General features: G+C 42.0%; 1 protein-coding gene and 1 long non-coding RNA gene across 2 annotated transcripts in view; both read right to left on the bottom strand.

Annotated features, from left to right (window-relative positions):
* The window catches only part of LOC124638352 (zinc finger SWIM domain-containing protein 4-like), a 74,046-nt gene that overhangs the window by 27,916 nt on the left and 21,113 nt on the right, over positions 1 to 25,017 (bottom strand). The window lies entirely within an intron of this gene.
* LOC124638354 lies at positions 997 to 8,351 on the bottom strand. The gene is made up of 3 exons (XR_006985358.1): positions 8,060 to 8,351; positions 7,741 to 7,833; positions 997 to 1,048 (listed from the first exon to the last, which is right to left on the bottom strand). It is a non-coding gene; the product is annotated as an uncharacterized LOC124638354 (long non-coding RNA).

Raw genomic sequence — 25,017 nt, 5'->3', positions numbered from 1 at the left:
CATCGAACTTATTTCTTATCTGTGGAACTAAAATGGTTGATGTTTGTTTGTTAATTTGTTTACAAAAAACGATTCTTGTTGTTGATTTTACATATTAATTTAAGTTGTTGATTTTTAATATTGGTGACTACTGCGGCAAGGAAAAAGTAAGTAGATTTTGTGATTAAATAAATAAAGTACTGATTATTCCAATAGTTGTGTGTAATTAATCTAAACGAACAATAATTAATTATCCATACATACGATGAAAAGAACAAAGGAAAATAACATAATAATCTCAATAAATGGTGATCGGTGGCATTGTCTGATGAACACTTTGCCATGCACAGTTCAATGTGTTCCTCACTGTTATCTTGCTTCCCTATATTATTGCCCGAAGTGTTTTTACTTTCGCCGTTACAAAAACTGTTTATTTACAGCGTACGAAGTCCCATCCAATAAACAGAGAAGATAATATCGCGATCCATTGAGAAAAGAAGGCCACGATAAAGAAGAATGGGTCAGTATTCAAAAGCTGCTGAAAAAATATGGAAAAAGAACGAGTTCTTGGCATACAATGCTGACACGAGAAATATTCTATTAGTAAGTGTCTTTAAATAATATTCATTTACTAGTAATAGTTCCCCAGACTTGTTGGCTTCATTCTATCAAAACTCTCATGCTTTGTTTTCAAAATATAATTATGGCAATAATAATTATAGTACCTATTTGTTGCTTGTGTGATATAATATAAGCAACAACTCTTAAGATAAAAAATAAAATGAGACAATCATTTACACAGAGGTAAAGGTTTATTTACATAAAATTAAGGCTACAGATAGTCATTTATTCAAAATAGGCTGAAAATCAGCAGCAGAAGCGGTGGAACAAACTCCCCAGCAACTCAATTCTGTCTGTATGGTTTGAAGAACTGTTGATATACAAAGATATTCATAATAGTTGCTCTTCTGTGAGTTGCAGCTTGTAGTAAGCTACCACTAAGGTCATTAGTGTGTCTCTCTCTCTCTGCCTTTCCTCGGGAAGAGTTGTAGCTTGTAGCATAGGCACCCTGCAAAAAGAAATAACTGTGTTTGGTAAAGAGTTTTTACAGTATTATAAAAGAATAACATACTGATACTGATACATTATCAGCATTATTATTGGTGTCATGAGCCAAGACCCTAATGCATAACTAGAATCCCCTGAAAATGAATGATAATTTAATTTTGTGTTCTTGTTTCAGATTACAAAAAAAGGATGCTAAATGACAGCTGGGCCTTCAGTTTACAAATTATAAATTATTGAAATTATATTATTTAATAAAGAATGTGAATATTAAAATCATAATGGTTGTTTATTTAAAATGTAATTTTTTTCTTAGCAGATAAAACTGTCCAATTCTAGAGTCATATAGCCTGCGCAGTTCGTTCTTAATGAGAGAACTATTTAGATTAGATTAGATTACTCGGGCTGGTTTCCGCAACTCCACGACAAAGCGCGTATTTTGCGTGTGAGGGTGATAATGGGTGTTCATTCACTCGATCCACCCCAACTCCTCGAGAAAAGCCAGCAGAGGTTTAATTCTGCTGACTATCTCTTGGATAGTACCTGGGTTACCGAAGTACTTAGCCCTGTATATGGCGGTTTCAGGGCAGTCTAGTAGCACGTGTGCCGCTGTTTCTTCTTCCCCCATGCAGGCTCTGCATAAGGGACTGTCTGTAACTCCTATAACATAGAGGTGTTTATTGAAGGAGCCGTGTCCAGTTAGAACTGCCGTAAACTTACGTAAATTCTGCTTTGATAGGCCCATCAGCTGTTTAGTGAGGCGATCGTTGATGGTCGGGAGGGCCATCTTCGCCTGCCTGCACGCGCTGTGGTTAGTCCAGAGGTGGTTGTGTTTGTGCCTAGTACGCTGTCTTACCAGTGTTCGTAGGTGGCCGAAGGGGAGTGGCAGTATGGGTTCTGGTCCTACTGCTGTTTGGTCTGATCCCCTTCTCGCCAGCTCATCCGCTGCATCGTTGCCTCGGGAGCCACTGTGTCCTTTTATCCATTGAATGGTTATGTTATTTAAACTGCCTACCTTGTTTAACCGTTGGTGGCACTCGTGTATAAGGCCGGAGTTTGCGCAGTGTTTGCTTAGGGCCTGTATTACTGCCATGCTATCTGAGAGTATTCGGATAGAGTGACCGGTTACTTCCCGCTTTATGACTGCTTCGGCCGCTAGGGAGATGCCTATACATTCAGCTTGGAATACTGTATTATGTACTCCTAGGGGTGTGAATATGTGTATGTTTAGGTCTTCTGAGAAGATGCCTGAACCTGTGCCGGTGCTTGTTTTGGATCCGTCGGTGAAAATTCTTAGTTCTTTGGGATTATGTCCCTCGTAACGATGATCCTCAAAAAGTTGGATCCTGTATTTCTTATCGAATATAAAGACTTTGGGTATGCGGTCGTTTATAGCCTGCATAATGGGAAAGTCTGCATAAAGATTGTTTAGTATAGTTGTGTGTTTTGTAGGCAACTTGCTCCAGAGATTAAGGGTTTTGAGTCTTAGAGCCGTCATTGCTGCTTCTTGCTGTGCAAAGAGGTTCAGCGGCGGCAGACCTAGCATGGCTTCCAACGCTGCCGTTGGTGTTGTCCTCATGCCACCTGTGGCTGCCATGCAGGCTTGTCTTTGGACTCGCGCCAGTTTATTTGCGACTGTAGTTTGGTCGGTTTTGGGCCACCAGACTAAGGCGCCGTAAGTGATCATGGGGCGGATCACTGTTTTGTATAGCCATAGTATTATCTTAGGGGATAAGCCCCATTTCTTCCCTATCATTTTCTTACATTGCCAAAAGGTAATGCTGGCTCTGTTTACTTTATTGTCTATATGATTACTCCATTTCAGCTTACTGTCCAGAGTGACGCCAAGGTATTTGACTTCGTTGGATAGTTTGAGTTCTGTATTGAAGAGTTTAGGTAGTTTGTACGGTCCCAACGTTCGTTTGTTTGTGAACATGACTAACTCAGTCTTGGTGGGGTTTACTGAAAGGTCAAATTCCCTGCACCACTGTTCTACGATTCGTAGGGCCTGTTGAGTAAGGTTGCAGATAGTGTCAGTTACCTTGCCTGAGATGAGGATGGCAAGGTCATCCGCATAACCTATTGTGTAGTCGTGGTTTGCGTTTAGTTTTGTGATGAGATCATTAATCACTAGATTCCACAGGAGCGGGGACAGTACCCCTCCCTGTGGACATCCTCTGGCTATTAGTGCTGATTTGTCATCATCTTCAAAGCGTACCACGCGTTTGCTGAGCATGTTTGTGATCCAATCAGTTAGCATCGGGTTAACTCTGTGTCTGAGTAAACTCGTTGTTATGCTAACGAAGTTTGTTTTATCAAAGGCTCCCTCAATGTCTATAAAGGTGCCAAGGCAGATGCCTTTTTGTTCTATTGCCTCCTCTATCCGGCTTACTACCAGATGAAGCGCTGATTCTGTTGATTTCCCCGAGCTATATGCGTGCTGATTCGGATGCAGGGGGTTGTTTCTTAGCGCACCGTCCCTCAGCTCTCGCTCACATAACCTTTCCAGGGTTTTTAGAGCAAAGGATGTCAGGCTGATTGGTCTGTAAGATTTTGCGCTTGTGTAGTCTCCTTTACCTGGCTTTGGGATAAAGACTACTTTGACCTCCCTCCATTTTTTGGGGACATATCGAAAAGCCAGGCATGCTCTCATTAGTCTTAATAGTCTATATGAGATGTATGGTCCTCCCCATTGCAGGAGCGCTGGGAAGATTCCGTCCGGACCTGCTGCTTTGTATGGGTGGAAGCTTTGAATTGCCCAATGGAGTTTTTCCATTGTGACGATTTTTTGTGCGTATGACCAATCTTCTTCAGTTGGTGTTTGTGTTACCTCATGCCATTCTACATTTTGCGTGAAAACGCATCCTGGGAAGTGGGTCTCAATTAGGACGCGCTTCGTTTCTTCCGGCGATGTGGTATGTGTGTTGTCTGGTTTTCGGAGAGTGCCCAGACCAGGTGTGTTTTGTTGTGCTAGGATTTTCCTTACCCTGTTTGCTTGTTGACAGGACTCGATGTTACCACAGAACTTGCGCCATCCCCTGGTACTTCGGAATCTGATGCATTTCTTGTACCTTGATTTGGCCGCCTTATAGTCGTCCCAATCCTCGTCGGCACATGTATTCATTGCTCTGTTTAGAGTTTTTCTCACTTGTTTACGCCTGCGTTCTAGTTCCGCACCCCACCATGGTTGTTTCCCTGGTGTTTTCTGGTATGCAGTTTCGGGGCAGGCTGTTTGATAGCTGTCTATCATTGACTGTGTGAGGTAGCTTACCTGTTCGTCAATTTGTTCTGTGTCCACGTAATTTGTAGGGTCCCCGAGTTGCGCAAGTTTGGTGCTGAGCGTACGGGTGTACGTCGCGCGGTCCGTATTGCGTGGGTTCCGTTTCGGTGGTGTTTCTTGTATACAGACCTGTAGGTCAAAGCGGATCCATCTGTGGTCTGAGCAAGATGCCTCCTTAGAGACATGCCATCCTGTGATTAGCTCCGCTACGCTCTCTGATGCGAGAGTCAGGTCTATAATTGTTTGACTTCGTCTAGTGACGAAAGTTGGTTCTGATCCAGTGTTTATTAGTGATAGGTTGGTTGTGAATAAGTAATCAAATAAGGTCTTACCCCTATCGTTGTGTGTATCCATTCCCCACAAAGGGTGGTGTGCGTTGGAGTCAGTACCGATAATCACTTCCTTCCCTTCTCTCTCGCAGTGATTCACCAGGCGGGCGAGGTCGTAGGGAGGAGGCTCCTCTGCTTCGGGCATGTATACCGAGGCGAGGGTGATCTCCATGTTTAAAGCAGGTTGCTGTATTGAGATGGCAGATTGGTCTCTGCAACAGAAATCTGATAAAAACTGTGTTTTTATGTTTTTTGTTGTATAGATGCACGCCCTGGGATGGTCGTGATGTATGTCTACGTGAATCTTACCTCCAAGATTGGAGAGTCCTCTGATTTGGCCGGCCCTGACCCACGGCTCCTGGATTAGGGCAATGGCCGTGTGTTGAACCTCCAACCATTTGCGCAGCTGAGCCGTCGCGGTTTGGCTGTGGTGGAGGTTTGCTTGGAGGATTTTAATTGTCGACGAAGAAGGGGACGCCATCGCAGATTGCGCCCTCCTCGTCTCCTCCAAGCTGTAGCCCGGCCAGCAGGTCCCCGGACTCGACTTCGTCCCCCTCCAGGTCTGAACCCGTCAGAAGGGCTTCTTCCGGGTCGTCGTCCTGTGAGGGGACGGTTGCGGGTACGGGCACCGCAGGGCCCTCGGTGGGGCCAGCGCCCTCGCTGGTCGTGGTACTTGTGCCAGGCTGTTTCTGGATGGTGAAAGTGGCGGGGTCCCATCCCGGCGGAGTATCGGCAAACTTGCCGTTGTGACCCTGGAATTTCACGTACACCGCACCCAGCCCGAAGGCGAGGCGGCGCCCGGACTTCATCAGGGTCGCGATTTGTTCCTCCGGGATTCCCACCACCACAAAGCTGGCGCCTTGCTGCTTCTCCTGTCTTTGGAGCACCCACCTGTCGACCGCGATCTGCGGGTTCTGGTATGCCAGAATCCGCCCGATGTCTCGCGAGTCGGTGATGGCCCCCTGTTCATTAGGGATCAGGATGCCACACCTGATCCTTCGTGTAATTTCCGACTGGCTCTTGATGATCAGCTGGTGGCCGGTTGAAAGGGCCAAGTCGGCGATGGTTTTTTGAAGCCATGTCAAAGTGTGGTCGTTGGAGCACCACAGCTTCAGGACGCCTTCTGTGTAAACCGGCTTACCATTAAAAGCTGGCCCCGGTTGTTTGTTGTTCGGGGACCATGCCTCCTTTAGGATGGTCTTCTGTATCCCCGTCAGTATCGTGTCCGCTACGTCCTTTGTTAGGATCCCGGTGTGGCCGCATGTAACTGCGATGCACAGGGACTCCTTGGTTGCTTGAGCGTAGCTTACCCGAGGAGTGGCCCGCTTGGACGGGTCCAGGCACTGTCGTTTGCGCTTCCCACGGGGCGAAAGTGTCTCGTTCAGAGCGCGTTTGGCAGCTGTCTGTACCTCACCTGCAGGGCTTATTGTTTCGTCCCCTTCCTTCACCGGCCTGCCGGCCCCCGCGCCCGGCGGACGACCACTCGGTCCAGGTCGGCTTTCGCCTGCCTGGGCCTGTGTACGCCCACCGGCACAGAAGCATGGCTGGCCGGAGGTTGGGGCAGCGGGTAGAGCTGGTGTGTCGGGCGCGGCGTTCGCGTTCATGCGCGCTCGCCTGCGCTGGCGTGGGTTGATCTTCCTCTTCTTGGAGCTCACGCCATGTTGGTTTTGGTTAGGGCGTTGGGGTTGTGGAGTTTGTTTCCCCTTGCCCTTGCGTTTTTGCACCTGCCATGCGGAGGAGAAGTAGTCCTCAGTCCGGGTTACCGTATCCGCGTTGACGGAGGCAGATGGCCCGGAGGTGCCGGCATGTGGAGCAATTTGCTCGGTGTGCTGTGTTATGTGAGGACCGCCGAGGGGGTGAGCCGCCGACGGAACCGTCACGGGGGTGCTTGGGTCGGTACTGGTTTTACCCGTACCTATAACCCTCGCCCTGTTTGTGGAGTCGGTACCAGCTTTACCTGGTCCCTTCCTCCTGCTTTGACGTTTGGTCTTCGGCACGGTTCTCGCCATGCCTGGACCTTTGTCGCATTTGCCCACGGGGGCAGAATGCGCGGTGTTCGCGCAGGTCGTAGGAGTGTCGTCGGCTATCGCTGACTCCACCCTTACGCCGGTAAAATTTATTTTAGTGTTATCCATATTTTTGATTATTTTAGTTTCATCTACCGAGCTCCCACCCTCCATGGAGCCCGCAACTGGGAGCGCCCTACTGAAGGTAGGCACGCTAGGACTACCCGGTAGATATAGGAACGCGAGGCTGGCTTACAGTGCGACATCGGGCACTCGATCAGGCTGGAGTCTGGAGCAGAAAGTCCCGACTTCCAACCTTCACTTGCACCGTCAGCATGACCTTCACCACCGCTACGGCCGCCCAAGGACGGCTTTCGCGGACCCCACGTCCCTCGCCTGTGGCCCTCTGACGGGACACGATTGGCCATTTCCCTAACCCATGGCTCTAAGGTAGGGCAACCGTTTCGCGTGAAATCCAGACCAAAGGGGGCGTGTTGCCGCACGGACGCATTACCGCCAGCGCCGCTTGGCTCAACCCCCCAGGATTCCTTCATCCCCACTTACGGCGCTCGACTGCGCAGGTCCTAGCGCAGGTGACTGTTTACTCCTACCCGCCATCATCAGAGAATAAGTGATGGACGGGCCCGCAACCACTTAGTCACAAGGATCACGGTAAGGAGTGGAGTTGGATTGTGGAGGGGTTGGGGGAAAAACTGGGAAAGGGTTAGGAGTTTGACTGGGGTTGGAAGTGACTGTATGTGCGAGGGATGGGTATGTGCGCTGTGCACACGACAGGACTTTGAAGGGGTGGGATGGGGGAGAAGCAGCTCTTAGCATAGGCAGGAGGGCGAGACCGAAGTCTTCCCTGCGACCTAAGGTCCCGGGTGACGCCGGTGTTACAGGCTCGAACTGTACCACGCACTTGGAGGCGGCTGGGGAGAACGTCAACCCGTCATGAGAGAACTATTGAAAATTGATTGTTTATGAACTCTGTCACGATAATTGGCATTTATGTTCAGTATTTTGCACTCAGTATCTACAATCTGAAATAGAGGTCATATCTAATATTAGGTATACTAACCTTGTATTCATTGCAAAAACAAATTGTTTAAAAAATTTGCTAACAGTGGTTAGTAATGTTGTTAATGACCTAAGCAGGACCCGAGCAAAGAACCTGCAACAATTAGACTTTGTTAAATATTTTTCTTCTGTTTAATCATTTTCTTGCAATGAAGGGCAATACCTACATAATAGACAAAATAATCTTAGAAACAATAATAAATGAAGTGAATAGATTTTTCTATATTTAAACCTTATCTATAAGGACGAAAACTTTGTCATATTTTTGGTTGATAACAATTGGAAAGCACAACAAAATAAAATAGACTGTAGGTACTTACATTGACAAGAACAGGCAGACCCTGAGATATAGGAGACAGATTCCTGGCACAAATACTGCACCATCTCTGCACATTTACGTTTTCGATGTCGAGAGGCTTAACACTCGTATAGCTCGTTCTTTGAGCTTTACACTGATTCTTCTCAGCATAAATACTGACCACATGACGACGGTAGGACCCCGAAATACTTTGTAAATGCTATTTGAGAACTTAAAATTATAATAATATTCTTGTCTACTCTTGTCTAGGTCCGATGAGATGTAGAGTATTTGACATTTCATATAGAAAGTTATATCGGTTTAGTCTAAGAATGACTGATTCGCGAAATGACTACATGGTCTATAATTGACCAATTCTTGAAATGACTGATTCTACAAATGACTGATTCTATAAAAGACCGATTCTATAAATGACCGATTCTTCAAATGACTGATTTTTCAATTCTATGAATGTGTGTGAATATCGTAAATAAAATGCTATGTAAGGGTTTGCAAATCATATATTTCAACTAGTTTAAAAAATATAACTTGTAGCGCAAAAGTAAACATTTATTCGGTTTCTTTTCAAAAAATCAACAGTTATCAAAAAGTCAAAAATGTGCTTATAATTTGCAAGAAAAAAACAAATGCAGTTATCAAAAAGTCATAAAATAAATTATCAAAGAATCAATAATTATATAAAATAAGAAATAAATCACATAGGAATATGTAGTTGAATATGAATCATTTTTTACTTGATTGGACTTTTTGATAACTGTTGATTTTTTTTAAAGAAAACGAATAAGTGTATACTTGACATTACGGCGTGGCATTACACAAGTTATTTTTTAAACTTGTTGAAATATATGATTTGCAAACCCTTACATAGCATTTTATTTACGATATTCACACACATTCATAGAATTGAAAAATCAGTCATTTGAAGAATCGGTCATTTATAGAATCGGTCTTTTATAGAATCAGTCATTTGTAGAATCAGTCATTTCAAGAATTGGTCAATTATAGACCATGTAGTCATTTCGCGAATCAGTCATTCTTAGACTAAACCGTTATATCTACTCCCAAATGTCAAAAGTAGATAAAATATAGTCGTCATGCTCGACGCGATAGACACATGTCGATGAAGAAAAGAAACATTTCTCTTCTCGATGTCAAACATCGCCATGCTCGGATCGATAGAAATCTTTCTTCAATCTGTCATTTTGTCGATTCTCCGGTAGACAAAAGCTGTTTCTATGGCGGTCATGCTAGGCCCGCAGAATTGCGCAGAATCAAGCGACGTTACTTGACATTTTAGAGACATCGCACACCAGCCAATTTTTTTTTTAAATAAAAGCTGCTTTCGTTTCGATATTTTGCCTATGACTGTTGTGAACTTATTTCACAGAATACTTAAAACTTTGTTACAAACATCATTATGGTTTTCTTATTTTAACAATATTTTTTTTATATAAGGAAATCTAAAACAGCAAAATACAGGTTAATCAACAGTTATGGATCAAACAGATAAAGAAGATATTTTGGAAGTTGACGTCATAGGTATTTTTATCTTTATACATAACCAGATTCTATTAATACACGTTTTGTTTGTTGATTATAATAAAACCTGATACTTTGTGTCACATGATTTTGTGATAAAATAATAACACAATTACGTATTCACAACATGGTTCTTTAAAAGAATGCGATGATAAATACATTGTTTTTTTATGAGAGATATCCAAAGATGCTAAGGTTCTTACGTAGCTTACACATATTTTTCAAATTTTGTTGCAGCTCTATCAAACCTTGGAAGGCTCTCTAGGACAGGTTACCCTTAAATGTACTAGACAACGCCAAACTGCTCTCGCAAAGAAAAGAGGTTTTAATCACCGCATCAATGAGGTTACCTACCTAACGGGCCTTCTTAGAGTCGATAGAGCTGCAATATATGTATTTTTGAAACTGTGTGTTTATTAGCCACGAACCAAGCTTAAGGGGAATACACCCAGTTATCCAGTAGGGACTGTAGCAAATCTATTTTTCAAGCTGCTCATCAGAGATCTCAGCTCATTAGGAACCAAAAGTCTCAATTCTAAAATCCAATCTTAAACAAAAAAATAATGGGAAATCATCACTTGTCCTATCCCGCTATGGTTGTACCAGAACACATCTATGTTCTTTCTGGAGAACTTTGTGTGCCGTGGAAAATCTTTAAAACACTTTGAAACAGAATTAGGACTCTATGCAGCATGCACCTATTAGAGCTATCCTTATCACGTAGCCAGTCAAATTACTAGCAAGTTAAGCCAATTGACATGGCGATAATGCATTCAATTACAACGCTGGGCGACAATGACAAGGTCGAATGAGTTGATAAGAGATAATTAGACCTGTATTGCCGACTGTTATCAGGATATCGATTGGGGTATTGTTGGGCCAATGTTTGACAGGTGGCAAAAATAGATTATGTACATGCATACAAATTTTAATTACCCTTATTGGCAATCGGGTAAAAGACACTTGCGCCAGAACCGTTAGTGACAGATTAAGCGTAAATTAGGTCTGCTATGTTGGTGATTGAAGAGTTCCAACATCGAGAGACTTAGCTGGCGCACAATAAAGTAGTAAGGCTTTCTAAGTATAGTAAAATCGCTCAAAATATGTAGGTTCACCAATAACTAAAACCTACATATGTAGTAAAATAAATGTTCCATTTCAACATTTGCTCAAAAGTTTGTCCAACTCATTGGCTATAGTTGGCTGTTGGTGTATGTTGTATTGTAAGTAACAAGTGTTTGTAAACGCTTAAACATCTGCGACATCGGGACCGACCCTCAGGGAGGGGTACAACCCTACAAAAATATATTTTCAGCCTACTCTACCAAGCTGCCAAGCGATTTTGATCCCTATCCCTATACAATAAGCTTGATGGTTACGAAAAAAAACTGTTTAGCAAGTGTAGGGTCAGTTGTCAAAACTTGTTGCGACTTCGTTGTTGCAATGTGTAATCAATGTCGGATCAGTTGGTAAAATACGTTACTTTCAAGGTTTAGTAGAATTTCACTTAACGAATTTTTGTGTGTTAAAGGAAAGAATTTATGAATGAACACTGAGGACTGAAGCCGACGTAAATAACGGATACGTACCTACCTAATTCCATTTTCGATATGTAGTTATTTCAGTCATAACTTAAAGGCAATATTGTTGAAAGTTCCAAGAAGCCATGTAGAGAAATGAAAAATGACCTAAGAATTTTGGAAACACTTTCATACTCCCAAGACATTCCTAATATTCATATCAGCACAGAACACGACTTTACTAACTCTAGTAGCATACCCATCTACAGTGTAAGTATTCGTGGAAATATCAGCCGCCAATCTAGTTCCACCTCCATCCAGATTTGCATGCAAGCATGTTGTTAGAACAAGTTATCATGGCTTATGGCTTGTAGGCACTACTTAGGTAGATGGTGCTATTCCCAAAGGTGTTAAAAATGGTAAACCAAGTGTCCTATGGTTGATCGATGGTATAAGCTTGAGTATCGATCATGTAGACAGAAAAAATGGAGTGTAGAAAATTGAAGGAATTTCTTTAGAGTAACTGTAATTGATCAAGAAGGTAGCTTTGGTAAGGGGATATGTTAAGTTGAGATCAGAAAGAAAAAGTTTGAGGATGTAATGGAAGGATATTTTGGAGAACATATAAATAAAGGAGCAGTAAATAATGAAATGACGGATGGTAGAAAACGAGGGAGAAACAGACAAATGATGTCGATTCCAAATTGATTAAGGAAGACCTACGAAATGATGAGTCGTTTTCAATTAGCAAGGGGTTTGCAATAATTGCAGGTTTTTTCCCGATTTTGCTTACGAATGGTAGATTTTTTACATAACTCTATTACTTAATGTCTAAAGTTACAGTACGGAAGTTACATAGTACGTTTTTCGTAAATAGGAATCTGGTAATTGCGGTCTAGTTTGCACTACGAACTTTCGTGACTTTATGTTATTTTCCTTTAATTAGTTTTACTTAAATTTAAATAACCGAAACTGGTATTACAGGTTGATAATTAACCTATAAGATTATTATACAGTGAAAGTTCGTTTGGGTGGTAAAGTCTCGAAAACTGCGCGATCGTTTTCGATGTCTTATCGTTGTTTGAAAGTTGCCTCGGAGTTAAGGTTCTGGTTTGAATCATATTTCACTGGTTGTAAAAACATGATCATTATCGTCACGGTTATTATTGTATTTTTCCCTAAAAACTATGATTTCAATGTTTATGTTCTTGTTCGGGTCATGTTGAAGGTTTCCGCTGTCGACTTTTTGCTCTTGGTAAATAATAACGTCCTTTTGCTCTCAATTTTAAAATATCTTTACTCAGTGAACTTACTAAAAGTAACTTCAGAGACAACATTAGCTGAAATTGCCTTTAAAATCTCTACTCTTTACCCCTAAACACATAAAAAGCGTCCTACGCACAGTAAATCCAATATCGCGTGTAGGCGTGTCGGGTGCGTTCCGAATCGCAATTGCTAACACACCTGTCTTACAGGTGCCGGAAATCTATTAGCACTTAACACGTATTCCGAACGTGCCCTTTGTTCCGATGCGCCGTTTGAACGCATCTTCACGGGCGCCATGTTCGCTTTCGGATATTGACTAGGTATATTGTCTTTACTTGAATGCCGAGTTCCAAGCAAACTTGTTAAACCTGTGTGGCTTTAAAATGTAAGCAGACATGTATGCCCTAAACACCATATATTTGTTAAGAAACTGTTAAAATACAATAACAGTCTTCATTTATGTTAAAACTGCACTTATGTCCAATTCCAAACGGATTTACGAGAACATAAAATAAAACTACGCAATAAAATAAATAAACTAATGTTATTTATGATTAGTTTTAACTGCTAGTTATAATTTGGACCTTAACGACTTCTTAATAACTTGGGCATAATCATGTAATCTTGTGGCAAAGGTTGACGAGACAATCATTTGTTTTTGTTTCGCTTCAAGACGTTACAAAGATGGCGGGGTGCCCGCATGACAGCTGACGTTTTTTCCGCCGGTGACACTCTCGTTTCCATTAAATGGTGGTTTAGCGGCAAAACGGGGCAGCCACACTCGCCGCATGCTAAATAATTTCCCGGACGTACAAAATTTATTACTTGCAAATGCTTTTTACAATGCAACGGCCGGTCAAGGGCTGTAGCTAGGGGCAAGGGCGGAAAGACTTTTGCACTCGTTAATGACTCGTGGCGAAATAATTCAGCGTACTTGTCACGCATTGTATACAGTTAAGTCATTAGAACTTATTACCTAACATGGCTACTTATGAAATGTACTGAATAGTGCGTTTAGAGGTCAAGACGTTTTATTTCTTGGCTAACTGTATTTCAAACTTCAGCTTTCATTCTTTTTGTAATGGTCTTTTTAGTGTTGAATTCCAAGGCCCGTTTTTTGTGACTTCATGGTTACGATCATAGGAACGAGGGCGTTTCTAAATCTCGCTTCGATTTTCACATAAATCGTGCAATCACTTGTCACGTCAGAAAATTTTGTAAGTAATAAAATTCGAACAGAAAGTTCCAGATGTATAGAATATCTAGAATGGTTTAAATATGAGGAGAGTTTGTTCAATGAGTCTATATCGCTATCTGTCTGATAATTTCTTTTACAATCATGACCTACACAACAATAAGATAAGAAAAATCCGATGCTTAAATTAAATTGTCGTCCAAACCTAATGTCAATGGACCAAATTGCGCACTAAGAAGGACTTAATCAGTTTTACTTTTTCTTAACAAATTAAAGTACGGCCCTGCACGGTCAAGAAAAAGGGGGAGATAAAAAAAGGACTGGCCATACAAATGCGGGCCAGATGTGGCGATTCCAGGGCGACGCGCGACGTCTCAGGAACGGATAGCAATCGCCGTTGTATCGTAATAGCTAATTATTCCGACGATACTATCTTATTACGTCATTAGTTCCTGGAAAAAGGGATAGGCCGGTTAACTGTGGCAGCTGTCAAACGGCATGCAATCGAAGACAAATTGTGGAAAGGGAATGTTGTTAATTTGTATGGGCAAGCTGTAAAATAACTGGCACGCGTGTCAACCCTAGTACTTAATGTTGGTGCTTTTGAATTTAGTAGGTATCAGTATTATGAATATTTTAAGAACTAACTACATTTTAGGACCAAGATAGAACGTTGGTTCGATAGTATTTTTATGAAAACTAACGGCAAATAAGTACGAATGATGAAAAATCTTCTTTTTCTTTAAAAAGTTATCATTGTTTGTCTAAATAAGCTTGCAAACGTGCGAACATTCAGCTATCGATAAAAAGTATTGCCAGTTGCGTAAATAACCTTAGATTTTTTGCGCTGGCAATGGCAACGTTCACATTATTTACTTTGGAGACAATGAACTTTGTGGGCTGGCTATTTATTATACGCGTAGTATCTAGTATTATAATGTTGTTTATTAGGCTTCTATTCACAACCTCATTTTATTCAAAGTTTTGTTTTCTAAATTTTAATAGAATTAAATTGACCAGTTTATCAGTTTCATACGTATATCGTTGTTGAACGTTTCGACTTTTATTGACTTTGTATTGCGATTATTCTATTCGTGGTGGTAAAATTACACGCTAGATATTTCTATCAGCAATATGTCAAAACCTCAAATAACTTTTCACTCAAAAACTAATTATGTAATAGTTATTGAATACGATGTAAGTAATTATATTCCTCCAGAATAGTTCTCTGGCTATAGAAACTGAGTTTCATTAAAACCAATGATTTGAGTTTTTCTTCTTTTGAGTTTAAAATCTTCTCAAATAAATAGTCTTTGTAATAAGTCGGTACATAGAATTCAAAAGAAATATGTAAATTAATATATTTTTTTTTCCAATACTTCAGTAAGTCTGGCAACTTGGGTATATCTTTGCAGTATTCATTGGTCTGAATTCAAAATAGAAATCCGATCGATAAGAACTAACTTATGAAACTTGATTTTCCAATCTATTTGCATTTTCTCTAAGAATATACTTCAGAATGTGTAATATTAAAAAATATATATTTTTCTTCGTTACACTTTCACAAACAAACGGTCTTAAATAGTAATAATCTTACCCGTAAACGAACAGTTTTAGTAACAGGAAGATGACTAGCTTGTGATCTCATCGGCAATTCCCGACTTACCTGTAACAATAAACATACTTCATTAATGATAAATATACATGTTATTATAGCACAGTAGTTAGAAGCCTAAAGATTAATGATCAATCTTTCTCCGTATGACAGGCGGCCTGTGCCCAGCAGTGGGACGATAACTGGCCGGAGGCTGTAACAGTAACAGTTAGAAGCCAGAAAGACAGCCAGTTTTACCAAAAGGTATCGGGTTGCCAGGGTAACTGGGTTGAGGAGGTCAGATATGCAGTCGCTTCATGTAAAACACTGGTACCTACTCAGTTGCATCCAGTTAGACTGGAAGCCGACCCCAACATATGTAGTTGGGAAAGGCTAGGCAGATGTTTATTAAAGCACACTCAAAATAGATCTTATCATATCAGTGACTAAATATAAAAATATATGGAGATATGGTTGTTTGCACCGAAAACTGTGACGCAGAGGATTCGCAAAAATATTGCATGTTTTCGATATTATATCTAAATCACGTCAATGTCACGCACATGGCCATACTCACACAACCTGTGTTATTTAACTGCTGGATAGCTAGACTCTGCCAGATTAATATACATATATAGACAGAGTAATATATATACACACCATATTTTATCCTAGTATGGGCAGCAGTACCCACGGCAAAGCCGCCAGAAAACAACTAGTTAACAATATAGGCTAGCGACATTATGTAGTTTTCTTGACTGTTCTCACATAAAATTTATAGAGTTCTTATACATTTTTAGTTTCATGAGCGAATTATCAATCAAAGGTCCTTAAGCTCTTGCAAACCGTTCGCTCAATTCAGTTAGTCAACATTACGAATGTCTTATTATCAGCAGTACCAAATTCTAGTTTGAGATAGGTACGACTAGACTATCAGACATATTTGTAAACCTTATCAGATTGGTATTCAGAGAGCACACAGTTTTTGTCAACATTTGCTTTGCGAGACGGATACTTACTAGTTTAGTCTATAGTTGGCGACTTAACTGATTTGTCAAAATTACTCGGTTACCATCAGGATTCTAGAATTGTATGAACCAGCGGGCATTGGTGGGATATGAAAGAGATTCAATGTCTGAAACATACTTCCCTTCATTATTGCTTTAAATTATCATAAAAAAATATTTCAATTATCATGATAGAATAAAAGCTACTTTAGGACACTTTTTTGGGACCGTAGATCTTTGTAATTTTCTCCATAGGTCCGGCCTAAGTCAACATCCAAGATGCCTTCCATTTTCTAAAAAATCAGCGGTCAGATTATTCTATTCTGTTTTACTTATCCTACTTATATTATAAATGTGAAAGTTTGTGAGAATGTATGGATGTATGTTTGTTATTCAATCACGCTAAAACGGCTGGACCGATTTGATTGAAATTTGGTATGTAGATAGGTGATACCCTGGATTAACACATAGGCTACTTTTTATCAACACACCACGCGGGCGAAGCCGCTGGCGGAAGCTAGTATTCAATAATTTCAAAGGAAGTTGGTAAAATTCTGTTCAATACATTTAAGGAAGTTGCTTGAAAAAGAAAAGCGAAGAATTTTCTAATTTTTTTTTCTCTGTTGTTAAAATCACTTATCATTCATTATACAGCTTGTAGTGTCAGCAGAACTTTTTGGAACACTTGTAGCCTAATTTAAAACATCCATTATCCAACTAGTAGGTAGATAACTGTTACTACCAACTTTGAACCGAACCTGGTTGGAACTCAATATAAATCTATGATTAGCTTCGAACGATGGAAAGTGCGACGGAAAGCCGCAAGTTTAATAATAAATCGTACATGTGTGTGAATGCCGGTAGGGGGCGACACCTGCCAGGAAGGATGTTAACAATTGCCACCACTGAAAATCGGGATATTTTGCACTAAATTGGTTTTAGCCTGGTACTTTAGAATGTGAATTTTAAGTATGACATCATAGAGAGCTTGATAGAATTACCTACGCCTAGAACTCAAAATGTTGAAATAAGAACTTGCTCTCATTAGAAACGCACGTCATCTGTGATGCAAGGAGGTTGGATTTAGGGAAACCCCATCAAAACTCCTTTCGAACGAGTATCATAAACACATAAAACAAACATGAGTTCCTTTTTCAAAATTCGGAATAATTAAAAACAAATCGAATTACACGTTCTAAATATAAATTCAAACCAATTCCATTTCCAATAGCCGGTAATGATGCAACTGGCAGCAATACGGGTGAAATTAAAAATAATAAAAGCGCTGGGCTACAAAAACCGCAGTAATCCAGCGAGGCTGGCTCCGTGAGAAGTGTTCCCGGATTGCGTAATGTTCCGTTATGCGTTCCCGGACATATCACGGTTTCAATACTGCGGTTGGAGCAGAAAATGTGTAGACCCGCTTAATTTATTAAGTAAAATAAAAACTTGTGTGTTTCTGAAATGTTGCATGTTTGCTTAACTAAGTAAGTCTAAGTATAGGGCACCCAAATTTCGCCAGTCTTATGTGATAGGGGGTCGCCTATTCCGCATCGCCGTGCCATTTAAAACAAGCATGCATAAAAATATTAAAAGAAATGCTCCCACGTCCTTTCAAGCTGTCAGCTTCCAAAATTGGCATGACTTGGAAGTCAGTCCAACATTCAGTGGTAGGAGGTTCTTGTAATTCTCGTTTGCTGACAGATTTTAAACGTCAAACTCGTTCCTCCATACGCAGACTCCCACGCGAGTATCGAAATTATTGCTTAATTATACCGAGAGGTTTTAATGCGAGTTTAATAAGAGCTCGTATTTGAGCGGCCATTTTATTTATAATTTAATAGGTTTCGTAAAATTTGGTGGACAATGATTTGGTGTTATTTTAAAGAAAAAATCCTAAACGTATCAGGTTTAACTTGAGCTTAATTTTCTTTTGATTTATTTGATAGCGCATCAATTAAGGCGTACATTGATTGAGATAAACTTTCAGCCTTATTTCCTTAGCCAATCCTCATATATACCGAGTTCTCCGCCATTTTTAACGGCTCCGACACTCACAAATCACATCCCAATCAAAACGGAGTTCGATTTACAAAAATCGCTCGCGGGAAGCGATTAAGTATCGCGTGCGACGATCGAGTCCACATATCGATGCCGGGCGCGGTCACCGATTGATCAGAGCGGGGTCGGCGACCGCTCTCCCCGATCCTAATTTGAATTCGCGGCGTATTATCAGGCGGGAGGCCGTAATTGGATAACAATGAGGGCGCCAACCTCCCCCATTGGTGGTTTGGACATAACGCCTCTGCTGGGAAAAGTTTGGACGCGCTGATTGGCGGGAACGGTCATCTTGTGTAGTCAGTTGTTTGTGTGATGTTTCTTGGGAAATGTGCGGGTAGTAAGGTTTAATCGAATAGGGGTGCCAAAGTTTTGTTTGTTTAGATTACATTAAAATAACATTGCTATAAGTAAACCTCACTCGCTTATTTTCTTTTGCATAGCCTTGTGCTATTATTATAAAGGCTCTAAAATTGTATAGCGGTGATTCTGTAAAATTTCGAGCAAGATTAAAAGGAGTAAAGTTTAATTTGATCATTAATCTGGCGAAATTAATTTGCTAAAGCAAAATTGCCGCCGGAAATTCCGGCAATATGTTCACACGAAGTATTCCTTAGAAATGCGACAAAATGATAATCCTTGCGACAATGTTGCCATTGTCACGTCTTGTGCTTTGACATGAGTGGGGCGCATGCGCGGCGCTAACATCGTTACATGGCCAGTAAAGTGAAGCGCTATCAAGGGTGGCAGTCGTCACTGAAATTCTATTACGCGTTTTATACGCGGCCCGCGCCTTAATGCGGGAGGGGGTGTTATAAAACATGACCATTATGCCATGAGCCCAGGCATCACCCACCACTCCCCCTCAATAGCCCTCCAGAGTACGAGCTCAGCGGGCCGGGGGAGCTCACCAACAGTCGGCTGCGTCGTAAAACATTGAAATCTGCGTTTGGTAACTGCACCGGTTGCGAGGGTACGGCTTAGATGGCCGATTCGATTCGCGCAGTTTATTTTAAATTATAATAGATGTAGGGAAGGGTGGTTTTTAATATGTGTATCTGGATCACTGCAGATGCGGAGCTCTCACTGATTTAATGTCGTTAGTGCAGTAACCTTTGAAACTGCACTGCATTTATGGCCCATATTCGTACATTACCGAATAATAAGTTTATTATATAAATATCTACTTAGATGATCATGAAAGTACCTTCTCTAGTAGGCTATAAAGCGAAGAATTTTGTACAAAAACTAAAATCCGTAGAAGCAGCCTCTTTCGTTACAGCCATAAAACGTGAGCACACCTAAGCAAGCGAGGCGATAGAGAGCCAAGATAAAAACGTACAATTAATAGAATCCGGAGAACAAACACTGATACGTGACCGCTGAAGGACGGTTTCTAACTAAATAGCGTCGTACGTGCTCGCCCGAGAATCGAACCCGTTGAGGATTAGCGTTATGCTGAGCCACGGACGGGACATTATGCCGTGACACGAGCTCCGGAGGTTTCAATCCAACTAGATGCTGCAACTAGATTGAATTTCAGCACTAATTGGGTTTCTGCAGGTTTTTCCCGTTTGTGTTTGCCAGAGGAATTAATTTTGGATTCCCATTCGATGCCGCAATCTATTTGAGTACGTTATGGCGAATTAAACAGGTAAAATATGGATTAACGCCATAATTTTGAACTAAAATAGTACATAAACACGTTCTCATCAAAACCTTATTTAAGCTAATCTATGGCTTCACAAGTCCATAGCCAAAATCAACCACAGACGCGATCGAGAGATATTAAAAAAGGAATCAAATAATCTATTCCCCACTCAATCAACATCGGTGCGTCGTAAAAACGTGCTCATATTTTATACGGCAGACGTACATAAATCGTATGGATTCGGTGAAATACTGCTAAAAGTCCGCACGGAAAGTACGCCAGAGAGAAGTGCTGGATGCATCACAATCATCCACCATTTGTATGGATGATAATTATTTTCATAGACAAAAAACGTGTCTACCTGAGAAAAGAATGAAGGGCGTATACAAACGGTTCAATTTGGAGATTTTTAGTGAAATGATTTCTGCTGATGCTCGATGATCTTTGAGTAGATTATAGTTTAGATTGATAAGATCTCTTTAAGCTCTTCTTATGTACGTATTTAACTAAATGTGTCTGAAAGAAAATACTGACACACATATAAAATCCTGAACACTATACTCTATCCACGGAAGCAAGAGCTAAAAGGTAAACAAAGAATGACACTTTTTCAAGATGGCGGTATAACCCGACCGATGACAAAATCACAGATACTGCGAACATTTTACACAAAAATGTGACGTTTTGTCATCGGTCGGGTTATACCGCCATCTTGAAAAAGTATCATTCTTTGTTTACCTTTTAGCTCTTGCTTCCGTGGATAGAGTATAATTTCCATTATTTTGACACAATATAAAAGCAGCAAAATCCCAAAACATAATCAGCAAAACGAGCTTGCGTAATGTCACCCAATTTTCTATTTCAACAAAAGCGAGTTCAGTACCATCCCGAGGTTTACCTGTCCAGTGATGACCAGCTAATGTTATACCCCTCCCCTGGGTGCTATAACCCCCCCCTCCCCTCCCAGGCAGACCATTTCCACCATTAGACTTAATCAGAACTTATGGTCTACCACGCCTAGATGTTGTTGCTTTTTCAGCCTTTTGGAAAACTGGTTTGTACCGGTGCAATGCGGTTCGGATATATCATTGTTACCTGTGTAGTGTGTAGAGGATATTATTTTATATGCTTTGGTACAAAATTAGAGCGAAATAACATTTCGCTCATATAGGGAATTTAATTTAGATTTGTACGTATTGTGTTTTTGGTATTGAATTCGTTTTGTGTTTTTTTGTGCAACACCATCCATTTAATCCCTTTATTCCCGATCTAAACCATTGTTACCACAGCAAAAAAGGTTTAATCTTTATTATTTTACAGTTGGGAGTATTTTTAGCGACACGAAGCGTGGTCACCCGCGTGCTAAGCTTGGTAATCTGCACAACAAACAAGGGTGCGCTTTGGTTACATTCGTTTTTGTGGCACGCACAGCCAGCCAGCATTCGAAACACAAATACAGAATTGGATCTATACAAATGGAGACTTTCTCGTTTTTTTTTTGCAATAGTTTATCGGTAGAAATGGATTCTAAAGCTGTTCTTAAATTTTTGGTTCTTATATTCGGTGAGTACGCTGTCTGGTTCTACCTAGGGCTGCCATCTCTAATTTCGCCAAACCCGGACAAACATTTAAAAAACCCGGACATTTGGCGTAAATCGCATTTTTTCCCCGAACGAGTACGATTTTTTTTAACAAAATAATACTTCATTTGTAATCCATTTACTATTATCATATACTTAAATTCAATGAGGTGCTTCCTTACATGAAAAGTGTCCGGGTTTTCCCCGGACACTTCTTGAAACCCCGCCCGGACGGTCCCCGGACGGCCTCAAAACGAGGACAAATCCGGGGAAACCCGGACGGATGGCAGCCCTAGTTCTGCCTAAAGACGACAAAAATCGTCTGGTTTTTCAACAAAAAGGATCCAAACAACTCAATCTGCAATAAAAATCAGAGCGGAGAGGGTTGTATGGCACATACCTTTGCCTCAGAACAAAGAATACTTTTTTGTTCTACTTTCAAACATCGAACTGCGTACACTCGCAACGTCCCAACTATCCGGTTATCATTATCACGTTTGAAAATAGAACGCACGCGAGCCAGCCAACCAAGTAATCGGGCAAAAGCTTTTATACAACGACCAGCGTAGCCTGACCTCCCAGTTTACACGCCCATTTCCTTCTATAGCCTCTTTTATGATGCCTAGCGGGGGCCGAGGGGGCCTTTTTATGGTGGTATTAGTTTAAAGGCCCCAAGGCACGGGCTCACATGTGCCCGAACAGATAAGCGGCGGCATCCCCACTCGAAAACTTGTTTAGTCGGACCGATAAGTTGGTATTGTCTGCGGGGGACGGCTCGCAGGGCCGACGGAAAAATTTGTTCGTGTCTAACATTGTTTTCATTAATCTGCATTGTTATTGAGAACGTTTTATGTCTTTGCTTTGTTAGAATTGCCTTCAGAATGTCGTAGACTGGTTTTATGTATCATCACGAACGAACGTGAGGGGGCGGAACAGTGATGAACGTGCGGCCGTACTTGTGTTCCGTACTTAGATAAATAAATGCCAGATAAGATTGTACTAATTTAACTCGACAGCCTACGTTGTGCATTACAATATCATGTTTGTGCAGAACGTTCGCTATCTTTTGCAAACTCCTACGCCCACTATACTGACCTACTGGTAAAGTTAACTTGAATATAATAAAACCTTGATTTTACCGAAAAAAGTTACAATCGAAATAGTCTCTACCAACACGCATGCGACCTCGATCAAAACAATAGTTTGCCGAATAACCCGTTTCGCGAATCGCGCCATAAAATTGAATTTTAAGCGATTCAGAAAATTAGTCTCCGTCAAAGTTTAAGCCGGTTTACAGTTACAAACTGTATCAATCCCTCTGCTGTAAGCCAGTAACATAAATTTCTAGCCCTAATTCAGAGAGCACGGCTTAAGACGCGGGGGATTTTTTTTTTTTTTTTTTTTTTTTTTTTTTTGTGAATGGCATCTCGCAGTTCAGCCTAGGAGGCTGTTTACTGCTTAACCGGACAAATCCCTGTGGATGCCTAGAGCTTAAGGCCTCCAGCCAGGGGCAAAAAAAACTTACAAACTAAGCGACTGCGCTAAGGGCACCCCCTGTGGGGTACGAGCCTCGGCTTAGGGCGTCGCTGACTACAGCAAAGGGACAGGCTGGATCATGATTTAAGGGGCGTTTTAACTTTAACGCTCAGCTACGCGGGCTGGCTAAGCAAGGGTCGGGGGGGGGAGTTTGATTTTCTACGCGTACGCGTACCTCGGCGGCGAGGTTTCGGAAGTTTTCGGATGTGTTTGTGTTTCCTGAGAGTGCTAGTCTCCCTACGGCTCTCTTGGAGCACTGTGATGGGGTCGTCAGGAAGGGTCAGGGTGTGCCTTGGCCGGCGGAGTTTACTCATCCGCGAAGGTTCGTATCGGACGGCCGATACGATCAATGGGTTGCGGTGCTTGACTGCACCGTCGAAGTGACGCTTGGTGAGGCGTTTGAGAAATTGCGCCACGGTAGGCACTTTAAGATCGACGTGTAACATTTCGTTACGAACGTAGAAGGGCGCTCCGGTTATTCTACGGAAAAACTTGTTCTGCAGGGTCTGCATTCTGTGGATGAAGCGGGGCTTTGCGTGGGCAAAAATGGCTCCCGCATACGTCATGATGGGACGGATCACTCCTGTGTAGAGGCGCAGTTTAGCCTTGAGAGCTAATTTGCTTGACGCATTGGTCAGGAAGTAGAGGCGGCTCATAGCGAAGGCGGCTCTGCCGCGGGCCGCTTTGATGTGTGGAGCGAACGTGAGATGTTTATCTAGGATTACTCCTAGATACTTGGCTTGCTCTTTCCAAGGAATAGGCTTGCCGTTCATGGTGACAGGGGGGGGAGTGCCAGGCTTGTGGCGTGGTCTGCTGAACAGCACCGCCTGGCTTTTGTCCGGGTTCACTTCAATTCTCCACTTCCGGAACCAGTCAGCTAAGTTATTGACTGCCTCCTGTAGGGTTCGGGCAATGGTTCTAATGTCACGGCCTGTATAGTATATGGCCGTGTCATCAGCGAAGAGTGCAAGTTTAACTTTTCGGGACTTGGGAATATCGCTCGTGTACAGCGAGAAGGCGAGTGGGGAGATGACAGAGCCCTGAGGGACTCCCGCAGTGATCGGGTGTGGGTCAGACAAAGACTTGCCGATGCGGTAACGAAAGGTGCGGTTCGACAGAAAGTCTCGCAGGATGAGTACGAGACGATCCGGCACTCCTAGTTGGTATAGCTTATATATTAAGCCATTGTGCCAGACCTTGTCGAAGGCTTTCGCTATGTCAAAGAAGAGCACCCCCGTCGGGAGTTTGCGTTGGAACCCAACGCTAACGTCCTCGACGATACGGTGCACTTGGTGGACACACGAGTGTTGGTTTCTAAATCCAAACTGCTCGTTAGGTATAAGGCTCTTTCTCTCGACATAATCTTTGAGACGCTTATGAATAAGTCTCTCATAGATTTTGCCGAGAGAGGTGAGGAGGCTGATCGGTCTGTAGCTCGAAGGCTCCGATTTAGGTTTACCTGGTTTGGGTATGCCGATGACTGTGGCTTCTTTCCAGGCTTGGGGAAAGATGTTATTGTTCAAGGCGCCATTGAAGATGGCTACCAATAGAACAATCATTTGGGCGGGAAGGAGTTTGATGACTCTATTCGTGATTCAAGACGCGGGGGAGCCAGAACAAAGATCGATATCAAGTGCCAATGGCGCCAATGTGTGGCCCCCTCGGCCTAGAGCGCCATTAAGCCAGACCTCTGACATTCTACAGCGATTCCCTGGCGGCGTTTAGTTGTAAAGACGCGAGGGGGGAGTGGGGGCTCAATTTATGTCGGCCATCAGCGGGGTGCGTTCCGTTTATGGTGTAAGATTGTGACGCATCTGTTCCGTTGCATAAAATATGAATTTAAAAACAATGGACGAGCGTGGGGACGCGTTTGCATTCAGAATTTATTTTCGGATAGGGTTCATTCTGGGAACAATTTGTGCGGCTATTGGAAACTTTGAAGTTATATTTGGGCACTTTGCAAGCTGTTTTGTAGCTATACATAGAATATTAAATATTTTGTAAGCTGTATTC

The sequence above is a fragment of the Helicoverpa zea genome, chromosome 17, assembly GCF_022581195.2.
Source record: "Helicoverpa zea isolate HzStark_Cry1AcR chromosome 17, ilHelZeax1.1, whole genome shotgun sequence".
Taxonomy (NCBI): Eukaryota; Metazoa; Arthropoda; class Insecta; order Lepidoptera; family Noctuidae; genus Helicoverpa; species Helicoverpa zea.
The sequence above is the reverse complement of the archived record's forward strand: the minus strand, read 5'-3'. Positions and strand labels throughout refer to the sequence as shown.